Source organism: Camelus dromedarius, chromosome 7 (genome assembly GCF_036321535.1).
Source record: "Camelus dromedarius isolate mCamDro1 chromosome 7, mCamDro1.pat, whole genome shotgun sequence".
Classification (NCBI taxonomy): domain Eukaryota; kingdom Metazoa; phylum Chordata; class Mammalia; order Artiodactyla; family Camelidae; genus Camelus; species Camelus dromedarius.
In genome coordinates this window covers 30143180-30165971 of record NC_087442.1, presented here as the reverse complement: position 1 = coordinate 30165971, position 22792 = coordinate 30143180, and the positions used below count along the sequence as shown (strand labels likewise).

The window sequence follows — 22792 nt, the reverse complement described above, 5'->3', positions numbered from 1 at the left end:
ATTAGGGCTCCCCTTAGGGCTGGACCTCAACTTCAGCACTGGGAAGAAAAGGCCAAGAACTCCAGAGCAAGGCAAGGATAGGGGCAGAAAAGGGAAAAGCACCATGGGAGCAGGAAGAAACCATATGCCCTGCTCCTAACATTGTTTGCTTAGAGGACTGAGACACATGTTTTGACAAGGGAATGGACTGGTTGTATTTTTTGAAATTAAATAAAAGCACTTAGAACCCAAGGAAGGGTTTGATGACATTGTTGATCATGGATTTTCATTATTGGTGTGACTAGCCATTTCTGTCAGACAAAAGAAAAGCTTTAAGAATCCCCTTAATTTAAAAATGAGGGTGAAGGCAGTTTAAATTCTCAGTTTGCACAAATGACAACCTTGAATTTTAGTCTTATATTTCCAAAGTAGTGTTAGAGCAGTAGTTAGGAGTGCAGGGTTTGGAATCAGCCCATCTTGCTCTAAACCTGGGCTCTTTACTAACAAGTTGTGTGCCTTTGGACCAGATATTTCCCTCCCCATATGTAAATGCTCTTACCTGAACACTGGGGACAATAATACTACTTAATTTCCAGGATTATTTTGATTACTAAATGACTTAATGTGAGTAAAGCATTTTCAATAGGGTATGGTCAGGAGAACTTGCTGTAGAAAGGCATCTGATCAGAATAAGATGGTCCAGCTTAAGTTCATCATAACTGTGAGAGTATCTTGTTCAAAGAAAGGATTTTTATAAAGCACTAAACTTCTTTTACACCAGGTTCTTATGCCTCTTTTAAGTCATGCCCCAATTAATAGTTTTATCATTTAATATCTTTATAGTTTCTAATAACAATGCCAATAAGCATATGGCTGAAGTTTCTAGGTCCCCATTCTATGCAGGCTTTGAGCTGAGGGTTTTACCTTTTTCTCATTTAATAATCATAAAACCCAATGCGGTATATCAGGTTTACATGAGAAGAAATTGAGTTTCAATCAAATTGCATGACCTGTCTGGGATCCGACTGCTGGTTATGACAGAGCTGGCTTTGAAACCTAACCATCTTGCTTTGAAACCTATGCTCATTCTAATACACCATGTTTATAAGAACCTATAATTAATAAATATCTAGTTAATAATAACTTATATTTCTGGTTCTTCCAGCAAAGAAGAGCAGCTGATATTGCAGGTTTGGGACTTCCTAAAGAGAAACATTTGTCTGTAGGGCCTTCGAAGGTATTACAAGCAAATCAGAGGAAACAGGATGATCAAACACTGACCTGTCATATCCAGAGCCCATGTTTTTTCCACTTTCTACATTGCCACTTTGGGTTCCAAAAAAATCCAACAAAATGATGGGAAGACAAAACTCACAGGTTTCAAAGGATTTATAGCTAGAAAGGATCTCAAATATTGGTTAATTAAGAAAATACAAGGTAGAGTACCTCGTTAATTGAATATGGCTCAAGAATCTACTAAGAGCCTGAAAACAAAGTAATTCTTGTAACATTAAAACTATTTCATGCCTTTTCTTGGGTGATTTTTCTGCCATTGACTTAGGTAGTAATCTCAGACAGTAATGTGCAAAAAGTCTAGACTCTGAAGGTGCATGAATGAATGATACCTCTGGGAAGAGCCCAGACTTCCAGCTAAAACTCAGCATAGAGGGTGTAACCCAACATACAGGATTAACATATCAGGAGACTTGCCCTAGGTCAGCTCATCTCTCTGTGATGCCATATTCTCTAGATGGAAATAAAAACAGTGAACTCTCTTAAATGTGCCCTACGGTCTGATTAAAGATTGAAAAGGTCTCTAAAAATCCACAGCACTCCCAGGGAAAAATGCTAAATATCATTATCATTATTATACCAAATGCCATAATTTGGTCTCCTCAGATTCCCTTTTTATGTAGATTCCATCAAACTCTGACTTTTGACTTTTTGCCTCTCTGACCAAATCTCCAATGACAAAGCAGAGGGAAATGTTGAGGCAATTAGTGGGAAATAGAAGCAATTAATTCCCTTTTTTAGTGGAGACCTGGCCTCTGTGAACCAGTTTAACCAAAAATAATCAATGACCTTTCTCTGACCAAACTGAAGCAAATCTACTTGATATTTGTCACTGGTTATCCATCTACTGCTTCAACATTAATGAGTCTCTTCACTTTGCCCCTTTCTTCTATGAAGTAGAGTCATCTATTCTGGTCCCTTGTTACCTCTGCAACTGCTATTTTCGCAAATTTAATACAGTCAAAGACCTCGTTATCCATGTGTAAGCCTAGGAACCATTTTTAGCATAGCTATGGTTTCTGGTTTCCCCCCAACCCTTCTCCCTTGAACTGTTTCCTCTTCTCTGCTATAAAGATGGAATCTTGTTCAAAATGAATAAAGTAGAACAAAAAAGATAAAGTTTAAATCCAAAAGTACCCCAGAAAAGAGTGTATTATTGACTTAGATCTAAGCCCCATATAGACCCAGGTCCAGGTCACGGCCCCATTACTTACTCACTGGTCACCTTGGGAAAGTTACCTATCCAAAAGCTTCACTTTTCTCAGCAATGGAGAGAGCAGCATTTGCCCGAAGGGCATGTCGGGCTCAAATGAAGTGAAACATGTAAAGTCTTTAGTACATGATGAGAATCCAATCAATGTTACCTATTCTCAACTGTTGAAGAGATGATTTCATGTAATATAACTGATTTTGATACTTCATTAAAACTCCTTCTAGGATGACTGCTACTCAAGCAGAAGTAATTAACACTCATTGTCTCTTTTATACCCCTGTAGAGGAGTGTTTCAGCTTATGCATTTATTTTATACATTCTTTCCATCTCCTAGCATATTCTAGGATATTTTTGCTTGCTATTTTGTCATTGTTGGTGTTTGTTTTATCTTTAGACAAATGTATCTTAAGCAACTCATTCAGTGTGTTACATTTCACTGGGTGTGTTCAGTGGGACTGAAACTAAGTGAAATCAGTTACAACCAGTGTTTCATGTTGAAACAAATACAAATGAGGATGAATTGGCAATACATTTTTAGAAAATATAGAAAAGTAGAAGTGACCTATGAAGAAAAGACAAATTATGCAAAGAGTTGCTTTATTCTCTACTTCATTTTGCTCTGACAGCTCTGTCTGAAGGCAGAGTCCACCAAAGCTGTTTTCATAAGAAAGGATATATAAGATAGTAGCCCATGGTTATACTTTTTTTTGCTCTAGAAATCTGTCAGAAATATGAGATCAAGGATCCCACAGGGAAAAACAGAGAGATGCTCCCTTGGGGTTGTGACCTGGATTTCCAACTTAGACCTCCCATATCCAATCTAAGTTTGATATTCCAGAACTACTCTTCAAGCACAAGAGATCTAAATTTTAACACTACCAGACCCCTCTTCCTTCACTCTGAGGCCCAGCCCCAGCCCCAGCCCTTCACTCTCCACATTAGATTTTAATTCAATTTAAAATATTCAGCAAACACACACACACATACACATGCACACACACAGACTTATTCAAAGTCACATGGCAAGTTAGTGACAAGTTAAAATGCTGACTTCCTATTTTACAGTGTGTTCTATCAGCACTAAACCTAGCAACCACAAAGAAATCACTGAATCACTTACAAATATTTGCTTGGCCCACTGGTTTGGGAGCTAATCCATGTTCAGTTTGGTTATTTCTACAGCGGAAAATGACACAGTCTGCCAACTTTGATTTTCTTATGAAGTAGGTTCTATCATATTTTTAGCAAAGCACTTGCCTTCTGTTCTTGCCAGGGGTGCAATCAGTTTGCAAAGTATTACGCAGAGACACATACTTGTCCTTGGTCTCTTAAAGCAGACACAGGAGCACTCTATAAGCAAAACCTAAAACTAATGACTCTTGTCTTTCATCCCTCCAATCTGTGACCAGAGATATCCTGCTAAAACACAATCAGATCAAGCAATCCCTCTTGTTAAAATCACACAACCCTTAAAAGCATAGTTCTTATGGTCCCCTCACTTTAACTCTCCAGCCCTATTTTGTTATTCCCCACAACGATCCCAAGCTCTAATCAAAGATCCCTGAATGTTCCATGCCTTTCACATCTCTGCAAATGCTAGTCTACTGGTCCAATATCCTTCTCCTACCTTAAGCCCATCTATAGAAATGGTTAATTATTTTTCAAGATACACTTTACCCATCATCTCTTTGAACCTTAATAAACCCCTAGACTCATAGAGAATTCATATGTCCTTTTATTATAACACTTAGTATGATTCATTGTTGAAATGCCTCAACTGCTCCTTGGCAGGTAACATATCTTATACATCTTAGCATCCTCAAAACTTAGTGTAGCACCTGGTATACTCCTCTATCTATACACCTTCAACTTATATATCAAACTTACACAGATATTAACTGGGTTACTGATCAAGGCAAAACCATACATTCTCTATCTTCTCCAGAGGATAGTGTCATCAGTATTCTCACTAGGCAGACTCATCCACTGAGTCTGAGTAGGTTTGTTCCTACTCTAAGAGTGCATAAGCTCAGAGTTTTTGAACACCATATCCCCACATGTCCACAATAGTGTTTCAAAGGCTAATAAGAAAAAAAAAATGGTTGTTTGCAAAAAAAAAAAAAAAAAAAAAGAGAGAGAGAGAGATGCTTTAAAATTTGAGAGCAGAGAGAAGGTAAAGAAAGTTGAATACACTTAAGGGAAAAATCTTTAAGGGTAGTTATAATTCTGATGGAGAGAGAAAATCATCTATCATGTGAAAAGTGCCTTGCATGTGTGTAGGACAATCATAAGCTATAGAAGAGGAAAAGTGATTGACTAAATTGAGAGAAATTTGAGAGTATGATTAAAGTATCAGATGCCTCTTAGCCTAAGACTGATTAAGGAGAAGCCCAAAAGTTTATCAGAACTTAAAGGCTGATGGTACAAATGCTGCTGACAAAACTTCTGCTGCAGACCTCAGATAGTTCAGTAGGTTCAAATCTATTTGAATTTGCACAAGATCAAAGGGAGCAGAGAGTGTAAACATCGTAGCTGCTGAGGAATTCCCCACAGATCCTAGCGGAGAGCATTACCTGTGTATAGACAGATTTTCAAAGCAGTAGGTACTAGATTTCTGGGGAGTGGGGAGAGATGTTTGATAGAATGGGTTTTCACCAAAGGGGAAAACAAAGGATATATTGAAATATCTGATTGAACAGATAGAAAGTCCTGGCTCAAATTCTTATTTGGATGGAAATACACCTAAGCAAGCTAAAAAGCTTTCAGAACTTAATTTGTTCATGTGCCTGTGTACTTCTGTATTGGAAACATGCTCACTAAACAAGAAATAAAGAAAGGAACAAAGAGAGGGATAGAAGGATTCTCTCGCCCTCTGGAAGAAGTTAGAAAGTGAACCACAATCTGTTTCAGTACACAGGCTGAAGGAGGAGTGTTTCAGGAAAGGCAAGAGATGATTTGGAAATACTTTTCTGCAGTAACTCTTGGGAATGAAAGTAAAAGGACATGGGAATCCTTACTGAAACTCAATCTCTATTTCCTAACTCATTCCCTTAAATTGCCCTTTTTTAGTTCTATTTTTGAATCTTACCTGTTCTTTTAAACCTGAAGTGATAAAAAGAAAAACAGCAACCTAATGGGTCTTAAAGGTCATTAAGCTTAACCTCCCACTGTTCCAGAAAATAATTACAAAATTGGAACCAAGGGCTTTCTTTCCTTGACCAATCTATTCTTAAAACTGGTCACCTAAGGAAATTCCACAACCTACCTTACTATTTTACTTTTCAATAATACAGATTCCCCCAATTTTCCTAACGTTTAACATAAGCTACCTGTAATTCTCATACCATTCTTTTTTGTTGATGAGTAAGTGGCCAAGACTTTCCATTCTCCAATAAATACAACTTAATGGAATCACAAAATTATCATTGACTAAGTTCTCACAGGCAAAATAATAACTGCCAAATTTTGGTATATCTCCAAACACCTGCACCCGGACCTACAGATTCCTTACTGGCTGGTAACTAACAACTTTATAAAAAAAGGAATTTTTTTGTAAGTTAATTTCTTGATATTCATTTTTTTTTCCTACAAGACTACTGTTAAGCTCTTCCCTCACAGGTTATGTTTTTGAAGACACTTGTGATTCTTACTGCTTTCTTCATACATCCTTTGCTCTTTGTCTCACAGACTCTTCTTGATCTTAGTAAATATAATCAGTAAAACCTAAGCAAGAAATATATTTTGCACTATATATATATATTTTTTCCCAAATGGTATAAAATTTGCAATCTGCATCACTTCTCTGGATCAGCTATCACTCCACTGCTTAAAACAATATTTTTTACTATAAAGAGTTAATTAAATTTACCTCCACGAAGAATCTGGCATGTCTAGTAAATTTTATTTTGTACATTGATTTGTACAAAAATCAAATTGAATTTTATTTATACTTTGGTTAATAAGAATTGAATGATTATACTTCCACTTGCATGTTTATTATTTTATCAGTATCCATCATTATTCTCTTTGAATCATATTTCATTAGTTAACTTGAAACCATTGTGTAAGAAGATTTTATTTCTTTCATTTTCTCCTTTCCTTATATCTCCTTTCTGACTAGTCAAGCCATGGTTTTCAAAATTATTTCCCACTTCCACTGTGTTAATTACCACAATATCTGAAAATATCACTAATGCTAGAAATTTCCATCAGATTTCAATAACTCTTAATTATTTTGGCTATCTAAAACTTATAATAAACCCTTGTGCTGCAGTCATTAAAATTAGGCTGATTTTTAAGAAACATTTTTCAGTTTCATTTTTGACAACAGTTCCAACTTCCAGTTCAACAAAATTACTATACTACTGCTTTGTAATGAAATGGAAAAAAATTTTTAAAAGCATGGTAATCAACCCAAAGAAATAGGCAACATGAAAATTGTCTCTATTCCATTTCTTATATAGCTAACAGAATTTTTATTTTCATTATTTTCATAATGGGGTTTACAAAGTTTGACCTATTTAAGGTAGCTTCCACCAAATAAGTAAAAGATTTAGTATTAATTCAAAAGCTACTCAAAAGTGTAAAGCTACATTCAGATTCATCTAAAATAGAAGTGAAGCAGAATTGTCTGAATAATCTTGATATTGAACTCTATATTCTGTTTCACTTTGCTTTGTCGACACAGTCTCTGAACAGAGAAGACTTGCGAAGGTTATTTTAAAGTCTCTTAACTTTAAATGAAGTCTCTAGTAAATAAGCTACTAAAAGGCTACCCAAAATCAATTAAAGATTACCTCAGGTTTATTTTCTCCTCAAAATGTCTATTCTTAATAGAACATTTTAAGACAGTACTGAAAGCACGGGATTACAATTTATATAAACAACTATATATAAAAATATATGTGTATTTTATATGTGTGTATATACAGATATATACATCTTCAAGTCCCTACTATAACTCTGCTAAGTATTATAATTGAAAACTATCACTATAAAAATTTATTGTTTTGGGACACTTGACATTTCCTACACAAATTATTTAGGTTCAAATCTTCATTAAAAAACAGAGTAATTTTTAGTCCTGAAAAAATAACATATGCTAAAGTATTATCTGGTGTCATTTCTGCTATGAATAGTACTTATTTTCTTACCTTTAAAAGCCAATAAAATATAAATTGCTAAAATGTAAATAGAAATTAACATTTACTCATAAAATAACATATAAGATGCAATAAAATGTTAAATCATGTTCCAATTTAGTAAATATCCAAGAATATTACACTAGAAGAAGAAATTGCTTTGGTATCATGAAATAAAACAGTGATTTCTATGTCTTGATTAAAATAAGACATTAATAGACACAGTTTCAGATATATTTTACCCAAATTACAGCAAATCACAGCTCAACTACTCTAATACCCTGATATCTAGTGATCACACAAGACGAAACCATAATTATCAGCAAGACACACATATCAAAGTAAAATAGATATTGATTAGACTTGTCTTTATAGTTTGTTTAAAGTACAGAAAATTAACCTGCCAGTTTAGTTACCTACCAGCAATGATTGGATTCTATCAGTGTTATCACCTTTACAAACAGCACCGAATTATAATCCCTCTTCCCATAACATAAGCACCATGCCAAAAGAGACAACCAAAGTAAATGGTCTAACCCATGAATAATGAATAGTTTGGGCTGGTTGGAATCTACTTAGTTGAGGAAAGAGAAAAGAGAAGTGGCTCATTAGGGCATTTCCTGAACCTTGGCTGGAATTTCAGTTAAGGAAGAAGAAATGACACAGCAGTTTCAAGTAGGGGGACTTCCTTTCTTTATCTAAAATATGCTAACAATTTGAGAAACAGCACTCCAACAAAACTACTCAACAGTAACGTGGCCACAGTAAAAGCTCTCGTTGATCCCATTATTGCCCCATAAATCAGCATTTCTTCCCAGAATATACACAAGCAGTATATAGTTGTTATCAAAGTGGACTAAGATCCCACGTTTATTGCAACATGCTGTCTCACATTTAACATTTCTTCAACAAACTGACCTGCCCTAATTTTCAGTTTTTAAGAATTGCCATCTTGTTCAGAGTATTAACAGATTTTGAGTTTTTGCTTGAGGCCATCAAATTTTCCATATTTCAAATAATCACATTCTCCTAACATATGACTTTTCTCTCAAAGTGACTCTAGGATAATTTTCATCTATTCTAAGAACATTTTATCTTCCCTTGTAGCTGGAAGATACATAAATCAGCTTACAAGATTTATAATTTTTATTATTATTTTTCATATTGCAGTGTGATCTATATTTTTAAGGGACATGAATACTGGTTACTCACTTACTACTTTTATAAATGAAACATCTAAAGAAGTCCCATTTTATTTATTAGTTAACTGCGTGAACATAAAAATCTAAAGATACAACTTCATTCCCACACTATAATTTATGCTGTATATTTTGCATTTATTTTATAACAGTTACAGCATTTATTTACTTAACCTATATTTTTAAAAAATACATGAAGCAAAGGCTTCATGTTAATCATTGAAGTTTCATGCAAAAGTTATGTTCAAATATCTCTTGCCTTTGTGTTTTATAATATCATGCAATTAAATTGACTTTTATGTTTGTCAAGGAGTGGAGTTTATGTGAATATATCTCAGTGCTTTGTGTCTTCTCTGAAGAACTGCAAAACTATTAAGTAAAAAATAAGTTTTCTCATTATCAATTACTAATTTTTTAGTCATCTTACATTTTCTGATGATGGTATCATACATTTAAATCTCCTAAGGTGATGGGAAGGAGTAAATATGTAATTTAGAGTAAAGCTGATTAATTTAAGTTAATATCAGAAATAAAGAAACAAGATTAATAAAATACATTATTCAGAAAGAGAAACATTTGGGATTTTAACTCATTTTAGAAACTACTTTATATTGAATTATAGTTTAAAATATATTTGTGTGATTCAAAAGGTAAATTTTGAAGCTCTATTACTATATGGGCACACATTTTGGTTTTTGAAAACTTGAAAATGCACACATGGATACACACACCTGAAGCAATAGACACTGATGTATCAACACTGCTTATATCCTAATGGTGGTACAAAAGGGCGTTTAAGATATTTCAAAAATCTTATTTACCTATAGTTTCTATATTTTATATAATAAACATGCTTGTAATTTATATTAAAATATAATTTTAATTTGAAAAAGTTTGTACACCAAACTATTTAGGGATAGTATACTATTTTGTATAATATTGTGATATAATTAGAAATAAATATTTGACCTTCATCCCTGGTTCCTGGTTCACAGTTTCTGATAGGGGTGACAGGAACATCTTTTGTTACTTTGAAAGACCCTTTGAACAATATATGGTTTAGGTTAAAGAGATGGCCTGATGGATCCCTAAATAGCTTCAAGATGAGGGCTGGTTATTAGAGGGACCAACCATGTGATTAGAAGTTTATCTTTCTAAATCATAGACTTGATCATCTTATTCTCCTTACTTATAACCATCAGAAGCTTTCTACCACCTAAACTGATTCCTCTAGAATAGCATATGAAAGTCTTCACAACTAAATCTAAGTCTGGGTTCCAAGCTTCACCATAAACATCCTCCCTTCCTTCTGCTCAGAATGTCTGGCTTCAAGACTCTCCTTTTTTTCGATGTCTAGATCGTATCTGACCTCCTGCTTATAGGTTTTCAGGCTTTCCTTGAAAGATAAGAATTAAACGTGTGTGTGTGTGTGAACAGATGGAACTTGACACATCTTTCTACTATAAATGTTAATGTCAATATAATTTAATCTCAAAGAAATATATAAATTCAATATAATATCCATCAAAATTCTAGTTACATTCTATTGGATATTTGTATTACTATTTACTAAGAAGAATAAATGAAAAACAGCCAAAATATTTTGAAAATAAAAAATAGTGAGGAAGGACTTGACCAATGAGGTATTGAACATATTGTTTAACTACACTAACTAAAACAGCTTATTGCTAGCATATAGTAGACAGACATTTCAATGCATTTTTAGAAATTTAGTGTATACAGAATTTTGAATTTAACATTGGTAGGAAATGGATATATTCCTCATTAATTACTTTAAGGGCAAATAACTAACAATTTGTTGGGAGGTAGGGAGAGAGAAAAAGAGAAGTAGAAAGAGATCCATACCTCTACTATACCAAAAATTCAATTTCAAAATCTTAAAGACATAAATATAAAAATTTTTAAATCACTCAGAAAAATGTGATCATTTAGTAACCCACAAAGCAGAGAAAAATATAAACAAAGGAAAGTCTAACATATATGACTACATACAGATTAAAATCTTTCTAAGAAAAGAAGTATTTTTTTTAATTTGACCAAACAAAAACTGGGAAAACGCTTTTTCCACAGCTTTGAAACATATATTGCGTAGGTAATTGTTATGCTGTATTATAAGGTTTTGATTATTTGTTTGTCTTCTTACCTGAAAATTTACTTATTGATGGATTGGACCATAACATTTTCTTCTCTATATCAGTAATTCTCTCTTAGTTTCATGACACGGAAAATCATGTAAAATACGCATCTCATACTTATTCCAGGTAGAGGACAAAGGACCAGGAATATTTAGATCCCACTAAAATCCCCCTAAAAGCCAGGTAGTTTGGTTTCAGACTGCCTCTAGGGGAATATTAACTCCCAAGCATATCCTGTCCAAGTTACATGTGGGCAAAGTGTGTTTTGCATGCTGAGGGCAGCCTGCTGACAAAACTTCCATTGTAGGCTGTTGGAAAGACAAGCTGTCATTCGCTGAAACAGTATGTGATATATGGAAATATAGACAGAACAGAGACAGCATATGCTTCCAAGTACTTAGAATTAGTCCTGTCACACAGCAGACAGTATATATTAAACACTAAGCCTTATGTTCTTTACAGTAACATCTCCATCAAAACCAATATTCATTTATTTATTATTCATTAATAAGCTTCTACTGAATGTCTACCCTGTATCCACCACTAAGATACGAAGACGAACAGGTATGATCCTTACCCTTAAGGAGATTAAAATCTAATAGACTTTGGAAGACAAATTATCCATGGTTTAAATTAAAGGGAAAAAACCCCAGAAATTTAGCGAGGTAATACATGAAATAGCAAATAAAAATGATGTAAGGAATAAACGGATTGTTTTCTTACATCTGATTTTGTTAGGGAATGGGATATTGAAATGAGAAATGCCATTAAAGTAGAGATTTTTTGGTTTCTAAAGTCAAACATATTTGACGGTGCTAAGGTAACAATTAGTAATAGATAATGTCTAGGTAAAATAATGTTAAAAACATATTAACAGATTATACAGAAAAAAATGCTTGTCAAATGGCAATTAACACACTTTTAGAAGTGGACTCAGAGAATAGTTCTACAAGTAGAAAGCAGATATTAGCTTTTCAAAAAGAAAAAGCAATACATTCATTGTTACTTCATATTGTTTTCATAGAAGTCTCAAAGATACAAGGCAATTGATAAAAATCTTTTTAATGGTAATTGATTTTATACATATTCACCTGGGATGTTAAGGGCCACTCTGCCCGTAAGTGTGCTTTTTTTCTTACCAACATGTAGCCTAGTCAAAAACAATCGTTAATTTTTGAAAAACTCTCAACCTGATAAACACTGAAAAAAACTAGCTTCTCTTTTAAAAAGCTAAATTCAAGGAAAGGGTATATCTCTCTAGGAAGTTTGGAAACTCCAGAATCAATATTACCATAGAAAATAAGCAAACAAAATCAGATATGAGTATATAGAACTGGAATTTATATGTCACTCATGAGTAAGAAATTTTACTTTTAGAGAGAGATTAATATTACCACTAAGTTATTTGGCAAATAATTTGCATTGATTATTCAAAAGTCTGATTTAATTACCAATTTGGTGACGTGCATAAGCTAGAAAGTGAATGTTTCCTATTTTTGTGTAGTAACTCCAGACTCTGCCTGAATAGCAGTTTAAGACAACCACTAAATGTCAAATCTGATCTTGAATTCCAATATCATTTAAGAATTACAGACTAACATATAGGAGTTCATCCCACTAAAATACTAACATTGAAACTTATCTAGATTTCTACGATTTCACTAGCACATTAGCAAGTACAGTATTTGTAAAGTTTTAAAATGCCTTTTAAAACTGCACTAAAGTTTCATTCCATCAAAGTTATTATGTCCTTAACAAGAAGCATACCAGGCACTAGGACTGTGGAACATGTGTAAAATGATCAATTACACATGTACAATTGCAATAGTAGTACTTTTTCAGTTCTAAAATGCTCTTCATCTATCTCAGTGAACTTCAGAAACATCAGCTCATCAATTCAGTGTTAGCAAAAGTGCATGACTTATCATTGCTCTGCGAGAAATGGAGAATCAAATGACTTTCGCAAGTTTTTCTGTCCCCAACAACTCAGTTTTGAAGAACAAGGAATCTCTAAAAACCTTTAAGGCATTAATATAATTTAATTCTTCTATGATGCCAAGGGCTTTAAGATTTCTCTAGAGCTTATGTTTAATCTTGCCATACACTAGAGTATTAAACAAAGAGCCAGCACTTCTGAAAATTATGAAGTAGGTAAAATTTGTCTTTAACATGCAATCTCTATGTCCTTTTCCCTTTTGCCAGACAGGTGCCACGATCCCTTATCATCTCCCCAGTTTGCTACTATCTAAAACTATTTTTAGAAAACTCTCTAATTAATTCATTATGTACTTTATTCACCAAGGTATAAATGACTAATAAGACTTAAAATATTCTCCTTCCCCAAAGCTTTTGCATTTGGAAGGTGTGAATCCTTAAGGTAAAGAGAGAAGATATATTTAAAATTGGGAAGGGAAGATTATATATAAAACTCCAGAAGTAAGAATTATTCCATGAAGGCTGTCATCTAATCTATACTCAGATTAGAAGATGTGTTTATTATCCATAAAATAAATAAAAGTATAAAGCTTCTTCCTCTGTAATATTAGAATGTTCCAAATGAGATGGCATCTCCTATGACTGACACTGCAGCTCTTTAGAGATGAGAAAAATGACAATTCTTCTACAGTCTACCAAAATTGTACAGCTGCTGTCTGCCAGACAGAAGAGGATAGGATATGCTATACCAGACAACTCCAAAAAGTACAGAATGTTAAAAACAAAATGTTGTTTTATAGTGTACAAAGTCAGTGTGGATTGGTGGGGGAGCTCTGTTCCACATAGTTACTCAAAGACCCAGGATAATGGAGGCTCCATACCCATATATGCTTTCAACCCTACTAAGCAGGAAACAGGATGTGGTGAATCATACGCAGGTTCTTACAGCTTCTGAAGGAAGTGACACTCATCACTTCTGTTCACTCATTCATTGGCCAAAGCTGTCAACGACCATGGCTACTTCAAAGGAAATTAACCTCCAATATTTCCATATGCTGAGAGAACCAGAATATTTGTCATTAGGGAAAATGACTATAAATCTCTCCTAATAGCCTTTAACTTACCGACTCTCCCCAGGGAATCACCCTTTAGTAAAGTTTAGTTCTTCTATAATGTCACCTAAGAAACAAATTCAGTCCTTCCAATAATAAGCTATGAGCTTTATTCTAAAACATTTCACTAAAATACAAATAAGAGAGGGCAGGTATAAGAACAAGGGAGGGAGCAGGTAGCAAGTTGAAGATGATGATTTCAATTATGATTTGGGGAGATGAAAACTAAAATAAAATAAAAACTCTATGACTATAGACATGTTTATAAGTATTATTACTTTTGTTCTTAAGATACATGCCCAAAACACCTTCCAGAATCTATCTACAAGCGGGGAACTGTCATCTTTCAAAGGGCATAAAAATACAAGTCATTTCACAAATTCATATTTTGCTTCAAGCAAACACAAGTTTTCATGATTAAACTGTAATAATTATAACAATGTGATGATTTTTAAAGAGAGATTATCTGGAAAGGTAATAAGATCAGAGACAAAGAAAGAAGTGTAGAAATATTTTTCCATATTGCCATTTTGACACTTTTAAAAATTCCTGTAGAGATTTAAAAAAGGCCCATGCATACAAAAAAGCATGAGCCTTTTTGTTTTAATTTACAATTTTTGGTTGACATCTTTAACTATGATAAATCTGCCTTTTGACAAAGTGAAATAAGAAGAAACAGAAGGAGGAAGGAGTAAGACTGTTTTTTTCCTCCAGTAAGTTAGGGTGTAATATGCAATAATGTACAAAATCTAGATGTGACCTAGACTAAGCAATGTGTACATGTTGTCTTAGGGATCATTTATACTCTTGGTGACAAGAAATGCCAGTAGTATTTAAATTCACTTTGATCGGTAGGTGCTTCATGATGTGGGTATAAAACAAAGGAAAAATGAGATTCATAAGACTTCAATAAAGATGTCAACAAATGCCAAGAATGATGGTATTGTGGCAGGAATAGTCTTTTTTTAATTGATAATCTCTTTGGAAGTTGCCAACATGATTTGTTAGTATTTCTTAATTTAAAAAATGTATACAGACAGTCCCCAACTTATTATGGTTCAAAGTATGATTTTTTGACTTTATGGTGATGCAAAAGGAATAAACATTCAGTGGAAGCCATACTTAGAATTTTGAATTTGGATCTTTTCCTGGGCTAGCCATATGCGGTAAGATGCTCTCTCCTGATGCTGGCCATATCAGTGAGCTGTAGCACCCAATCAGCCACATGACCACGAGGATTAAAAAAACGGATATGCTTTCAACCATTCTGTTTTTCACTTTCAGTACAGTATGTGATAAATAGCATGAGATATTCAACTTCATTATAAAATAGGCTTGAGTTAGGTGATTTTACCCAACTGTAGGCTAATGGAAGTGTTCTGAGCACATTTAGGGTAGGCTGGGTTAAGCTATGATGTTCAGTAGATTAGGTGTATTAAATTCATTTTCTACTTACAATATTTTCAGCTCATGATGGGTTTATTTGTACACAACCCCATCGTAAGTTGAGAAAGATCTGTGTGTGTGTGTGTGTATGTATACATACACACACATATACACATATAAATATTTAGAAAGAGAGGATTAAAATTTTCAGTTAATAAGACTTTTAATCTCATTTGGGCGGATGATAGAAGCCAAAATAAATTCACAAATCAATATTCGAAATTTCATTTCAATTTTTCCAAGGTACATAAAATAGAAATTACAAGTAGAAAAAACTGATACTTTAATATTATTTTGCTTTAGAATCTGCATTTTGAGTACTCCATTTTTATTTGTTTTTTCTCCCCAGATTAAGAATCTATTGTAATGTCTTAATTGCACAGTATTGTGATGGTCAGCTTTGAGTACCTGGACCAATGACATCAAGTCTGACAAACACAAACATGCAGCCACACATTTACAACATCTATTCACTGACATCATGACCAATGAAAACCATTCTACATTTTCCAAATCACATTCCCATCCCTACCTTTGCCATCTGGGACTCACCTGATAATCCAGATTTGCTCGAATTCATGCATGGCCTCTACGTTTGTAAGAATTATGATTCTTATGCCAAATGGTAAAGAATTAACATTGGATTATTCACTTTTATTTTATCAGAGTTGAAATTCTAAGATAAATTAAATATAATGCCATGGCTTAGAAACTTTTTAATGGAATACATTCTTACTAGGTAGAGGTTTCCCTCAAGGGAATGTTAATAGTTAATTTGCCAGGATACTTAGTTCGTGTAGCTTGAGTATCTATCTCCTGCCATGACACTGAAATGAAAAGGATTTGTTAAATATAATGAAATACTTCCTGAAACATAAATTACTGGGTGTATCTAGACTAGCAGCTTGTAAACATACTAATTACATTGGGTGTAAGCTATGTGAGTGGCCTTATCTTTCAATATAATATTTGTATTTATTACATTTCCCATATGGTAATGCTTCCTTTCATTTTGCTATCAACTAATGAGGAAAAAGTTGAAAAGCATTAACAGGAAATAAAAATATCTCCAACTAAAATGGTAGAGAAGGGAGGCCAAGTATTATGAAATAGAGGCACAAATGTATTAAAGTATCAGGTCTAGATTCAAGTAATTTGTATTAGGTGCCAGGAGCTGTGCTAGGAGCTTTCATGGAATATGGAATGCAGTGATTTAAAAAAAACTTTTTTTTAAGGAAACACACTTAAAAAATTATAAAGTTAGAAGTCCGGAAAATTAAACCCCTTAAAAACTTCCTATGTTAAACAAGAGAAAATGAGAACTGGGAGAAAGAAAGTGGCAGTCACCATGCTGGTATTATCTGAGAATCTATGACAAGTAATGGTGTGTTTAGAAGTGATTCTTTTCTCCTGTGTACGGATGTTGAATCATGCAAAAAACTATACTTTATTTTCTGGTTGCAACTCAAAGCAGGCAGAGTTTAGCTTTGAAAAACCCAGGGACTACATGGGTTTTATTCTCCCTATTTTGGATGAGAGCTCTGAAACAAAAGGGACACACACACATACACATACACACACATACACATACACACACACACACACACACGCAAATAATATGGCTGTTGGTGACTTCTGATCCTCCAGTTCCTGAAACTAGGGGCAAGAGATGTACCTCTCATACTGTATGCAGACCTACAACAACTGTTAACTTTCTTCTGGCAAGCTGATATAAAGCCGTAGATTGAGTATTAGAGAAAAACGGCTGTGACAAGGAAGGAACAACAGTGAAACTGATGCTGAGTAAACTTAATTTTAAAGAAAAGAGAATACAAGTAAAAGTATCAGATACAATAGTTAGATTTTAGATGCCTATACTATCAATTCGCAGAATATAGGAAGCAAAGTGAAAAATGACATTTCAGCATGGTGAGAAGAACGCAATTCCACGGGTACAGCTAAGAATTAGTAGAACGGCGTTCTCTTCTAGATTAGAGCCAGAAAGTGAGTATAGCTTAGTGGCAGAGTGCATGCTTAGCATGCAAAAGGCCTTGGGTTCGATCCCCAGTTAACTCCGTTTAAAAATAATAATAAAAAAGAAAAAAGAGCCACAGAAAAACATGCTTGACTTTAAAAAATACATAATACAGTATAAGCATTAGAAGGACTGCATTGCACATAAAGAGGAAACAACCAAATGGGTTACATGAGCTCAGGGAAGCATTCACAGTGTAGATAATTTTGACCAAACATTGATAAAAAGAGAAGTAATATGAGATAGGTACCACCCGATATCACAAGGTTGGAGTTATTCAGCTACCTTATTTAATTCTGAACATTAAGATTTTTAAAATGTTATTTTTCTAGCTTTATTTTGGAATAATTGACAAACATAATTGTATATATTTAGTGTACAATATAATGATTTCATATATATTGTGAAATGATCATCACTATCAAAATAATTAACACAACCATCACCTCACATAATTAACTTTTTAATGTGAGAACACTTATCTACTCTCAGCAAATTTCAAGGATATAATACCATATTATTAACTATAGTCTAGTTGAAAGCAGAACTTCATAGTTAAAATGAGCAAACTTAAGTTCATTATTAATTTGTTAATAGCTCATCCCTACAGGAATATTAAACCTAACTATAGACATAATAAGTAATCTGCAATGGCTTTTTATTAAATGTAATTGCCACAGAATGATTTAGAAGCTAGAACTAAACATTAAAAAGAAAATCATCCATGCCTGAATCCAACAGAATGCAGGACTCATTCAGGAGTCAGGCAGGGATGACGGGGAAAATGAGTAAGTCAATATCTAGGTCAAAATGACTCTTCTCTGTCTAAATTCCATTAATAAATCTCATTAATTCAATGAAGAAATAGCTGAATAAAGCTCAAAATTATAAACTTGAATAATATTTGGGGCTTCTCTTAAACCTCATGGCTCGTATTTTCCAGAAATAGAAAATAAACTTCCCTTACATTGAGAGAGAGGGCTATGTGTGATCACAAATATATGTACTTTTGCTGTTAAAACTTGAATCTTTTTACTCGTTAACTCAAACTGCCTTGACTTCTCATGTTTATGCAAAACAGATTTTTTGGAGAAAAAAAAGAAAGGTACGTAACATCAGAGGAAATCATCAAAGAACTAGTGGCAACATCTTAAGGCTTTTATCAAAGTAGTGAGGGAATGCATTAAAGCAACAATATCTGAAGCTTACATGTGATGGGACTACTAAATTTAATAGTGTATCTTATGAACATATGTGGATATAATGATTTTTCTTAAGAATGCTCATTCTGACAGACTTTGTTTCTAAGTAAGAGAACATTATTCTCTCAAGACAATTCAGAAAAAAAAAAATCCACCAATATTTCATTAATAATAGATGCCTCACACTGCACACAGATGAAAGTTTTTGAAAAACTATATGCACTATAAGTGAAGGTTATACAAAGCGGAAGAAGCTTATGAATGGAAAAAGTCATTTAAAATCCTTCATCAAATTCCTACGAGAAAATGGTGGGCTATAAGATGAATTGTTAAAACTGAGTCTTAGTACATGAGGGTTTAAGTAAAACTAAGGGGCTCTCATCTAGCAAATCTTGTTAAGCAAACTATTGTTAAATTTGAGATTTCTATTTACATTTATCAAAATGTGACACTATGAAGAAAGATTCTTCTGGGTGCTATATGGGGCCTTCCCTTATACGTGAATTACAAAGTCACTGGTATCTAATTTCTAGACTCTCAGCTGCCACGGTATAATGCTTAGTTATTTCCTCAAAAATAAAAAGATAATCTACAATCTCTAAAACTATATCATTTAAATTTATGGAAGAATTGGAATCTATGCCTTCCAATGTGAACAATATTAAATTTTACTCAGTTGTAAACTTGGGCCTTTGAACATTAAACAAGGAAGTGACTTGCCCCAAAGAAGACAGGAGTGGGAGTCATTAAATACACTAAAGTTCTTCTGCACATATTCTCCATCATGGTCAGAGCAGGTCTTGTTGGCTATCACACAGGAAAATAATGTGTTACTGCCTTCTAACTGATATTTTAAAGTATTTGTACAAAATCTATTTAATGAGAATAAGCATTTGTTCTTAATAAAGAGCTATTAGCATAGCTCTTTATATTCAAAATAAGAGATTTACTGCATGCTTTGTACATAAAATTCAAAATATTTGGAATATTCTTTACTTTCACAGTGATTGAGTTACCAAAAATAGATATAACTGACCAACAATTATTTTGTTTTAAAACCTTATCAGAATGTAAGTTTATTTTCATCCAGATCAGCAAAACGTCCTTCAATTCCTTTAATGTTTGTGTTTTCAATTTTTGTGGGGCAACAACTACTTGGGAAGCATATTTAAGGGTCTAAATGTTAGGTAATAAAATGAATCACTGGTTCCTGGTAAACAGCCAGATGCTGAGTGTCATTCTCTCCTTTAGCATTTTTAATGCCTACGTCTGCTGACTTCAGCCAACTGACAGCTTCCCAGTCTCAGGCTCGGAGGCATAATCTGTAGTTCCACTTGGAATCTGCCTATGTAAGATGCAAAATACTCAGTTGGGACAAGTGGCACCCGTGAAGAAGTTTCTCTTTTCCAAAATTATTTCCACTGAGCAGCACTGTCTACTTTAGTGGAAGGGAGACCAAATTAGATTTTACCAGTTATGTAAGAAATTGCATGGGGGAAACCTGAGCAAACGAGCACCCCGTATCCAACGTACCCCAGTGTTGCTGCAGTGCTGCCTAAAGACTTGCATGTGTGATGCCACGAAGTTGGCTAGAGCCTTAAACCAATACAGGTATCAAAAAGAAAATCGTTAGACTTATAGTTATTTATGTGAAAGATGTCTTTTCCTTGTTTCATACTGTAAGTTCAAAGAAGGCAGAAACTTTTTCAGCTTAATCACCATTGTATTCATGTCAAAACAGTGCACAACGTATACTTAGTGCTTAATAGCTCTCTGTGGAGTGAATGGAACTGACAGGCGTTTGGTATTGATTATACTCCCCACACTTTAAACGTAACCAGTCATCCTTTTGTTCTGGAAACATATGCATCCAAAAAAACGGCAAAGGATCTGGGGCAAAATTACACTGTAACTTACATTTTTGAAGTTGAGAAAAAATGTTCCCATATGCATATACCATAACACCTGCAACAGAGATGAGCTATATAATACAATCCTTTGAATTTGTGCCTTGGAAACTTCTTATGAAGAAGACCACTTTATTATAACAAAGACAAAAGTGGTGAACACTTACAAAGCATTTATAATATCTTAGTAACCACACTAAAATTGCACAAATTTGAAAAACAATTGAACAATTCTATGAGGAGGTACTGTTGCAACCCCATACTACAAATCAGAAAACTGAGTTATAGAGTTCAAATAAATAACCAGAGTCATACCAGAGGCAAAATTCAAGCTCAGAAAGTCCAGTTCAAGCTGAATTTTTAACATCACCCAACATCACTTCTAAACTCATATAAGTAATCCAAACTAAACTCGCATGAGTATTCCAAAAGAAACTGCTTTTCTACAGAACTGGGGCAAATAGTATACCGTATATTAATACACATCTGATGACATTTAAGCCCACAGTATTTATATTCAGATGCATGTGTTTGTATATTTACCTATATTAGCATAGTCTGGAAGAGGAGAAACAGGAAAAGGAGCAGAATTAATAATAGTAAAAATAGCTGCAAATATTTATTGAATATTTACTATACTCCAGACAATGTGGTCAGCATTTTTCAGGCATTATTGGTTTAATTCTCTTCCAAAATTTTGATAGGTGCTACCATTTGTTTCAGCTACTTTTTCCAAATTATAAAACTCAAGATTGGATAAATGAACTTTTTGGTTTCAGGTGCTCTTCGGAGCCTCATGCAAAGGATGTGAGATGTGAGAGGAAGGGAAGAGCCAGGTGCTTTGTCCTGGGATCCGTAAGGTTGGAGCTGCCATCGGCTGAGAGGGGATCATCTGCTGGAGAAATTCCCAGTGTGGTTTAGAATGTGTAACTTTGAGATGCCTATCAGATATCTACATGCCAATATAAAGGAGAAGAGGAGATGAAGTGTACAAATGGGAGAACTGGTCAAGGTAGGGGCACACAGAATCCATTCAGAGTGAAAGGAGGGAAGCCAGAGGGTGGGACAGACTCATAGAGGCTGGGAAATTCAGCTGGGAGAGTTTTAGGAAGTTCTTTTCTGATGCCTCACATTTCCTCGGTGAATTAGAATGTAAGAGTTAAAAGGCTGGTGAGCAAGGACACGTGTAAAACAGAGATGGAATGAATCTTGGACATGTAATTGGATTTCTGGGCAGTAGTAAGGGCCAATGTGAAGTTCACAATTATCAATTTAAATTGAAACCAGACAGCCTGTTTGTTTGGGTTTTTTCCCCCTCTACTTTCTATGGTCATGTAACAGAGTACAATTGGATTTGAATAAAATTGAGGTTTTGCCAGATAAGAAAAGTGAAGAAAGAGATGGAAAAAGGATTTGAGAGTGTGAATTTGATGTTGCCAATGGTAATAATGTTAACAATGGTAATGATAATGAAAGCTAAACTTACAGTGCATACTTTGTATCAGGAGGGGACTGTTCTAAGCGCATTATATAAATTATGTATTCTTCACCATAACCTTATGTGGCATGTGTAACTACTAGTATTGCCATTTTGTAGATGAGTAAACTGAAGCAGAATGATTAAGTAAATTACGGATATAAAAGTTATAGATAGTGAATTGTGAAGGTGGGATTTAAGCCCTTTAATTCCAGGTAGTCTGGCTCCATATAACAATAATTCCATACTGCCATGAACTACTGTGGATTGTATTGAATAAGAAGAGAATTAAGAACATGAAGAATGAAAGTAATGAAATGGTGGAAGAATCAATGGATTGTAGCTGCCAGTAGAGTAAAAAATAACAAATGTTTAGAGCTGTGGGTCTTCAATGTACAATAAAATGTAAGAAGTGTTAGTTAAAGAGTGGAATTCTTAGAATTAAAGATTATGAAGGAGGTACATATATTTGGAATGATGAAATCTAGAATATAATCATGTAGAAGGGTGGTTAACATAATAGAGTAAGAACATTGGAGGAAAAGAGACTAAGGAAGTAAGAGACCAAAGTATTGGAGATATTATCTGCTGAGGAATTGAAATCACCAAGACAGAACAATTTGAGGGAGAGTGACATAGATCCAAGGGCCCAAATATTCAGAGAATAAAGGGGACTGACACTCAGATGGTGACTGAT

At 34.0% G+C, this 22792-nt stretch overlaps 1 protein-coding gene across 5 annotated transcripts in view; it reads right to left on the bottom strand.

The window, feature by feature from the left end:
* Positions 1–8228, bottom strand: part of TFEC (transcription factor EC) — a 73853-nt gene extending 65625 nt beyond the window's left edge. For 2 of the 5 annotated variants that reach the window (XR_010381607.1, XM_064487417.1), the window contains exon 1: positions 8047–8228. The gene's annotated coding sequence lies outside the window, so the exon portion shown is untranslated. The remainder of the gene's footprint in view (positions 1–8046) is intronic. The other 3 variants (XM_064487418.1, XM_064487419.1, XM_064487420.1) reach the window with 3 other exon arrangements.
* Between the last annotated feature and the right edge of the window lie 14564 nt (positions 8229–22792).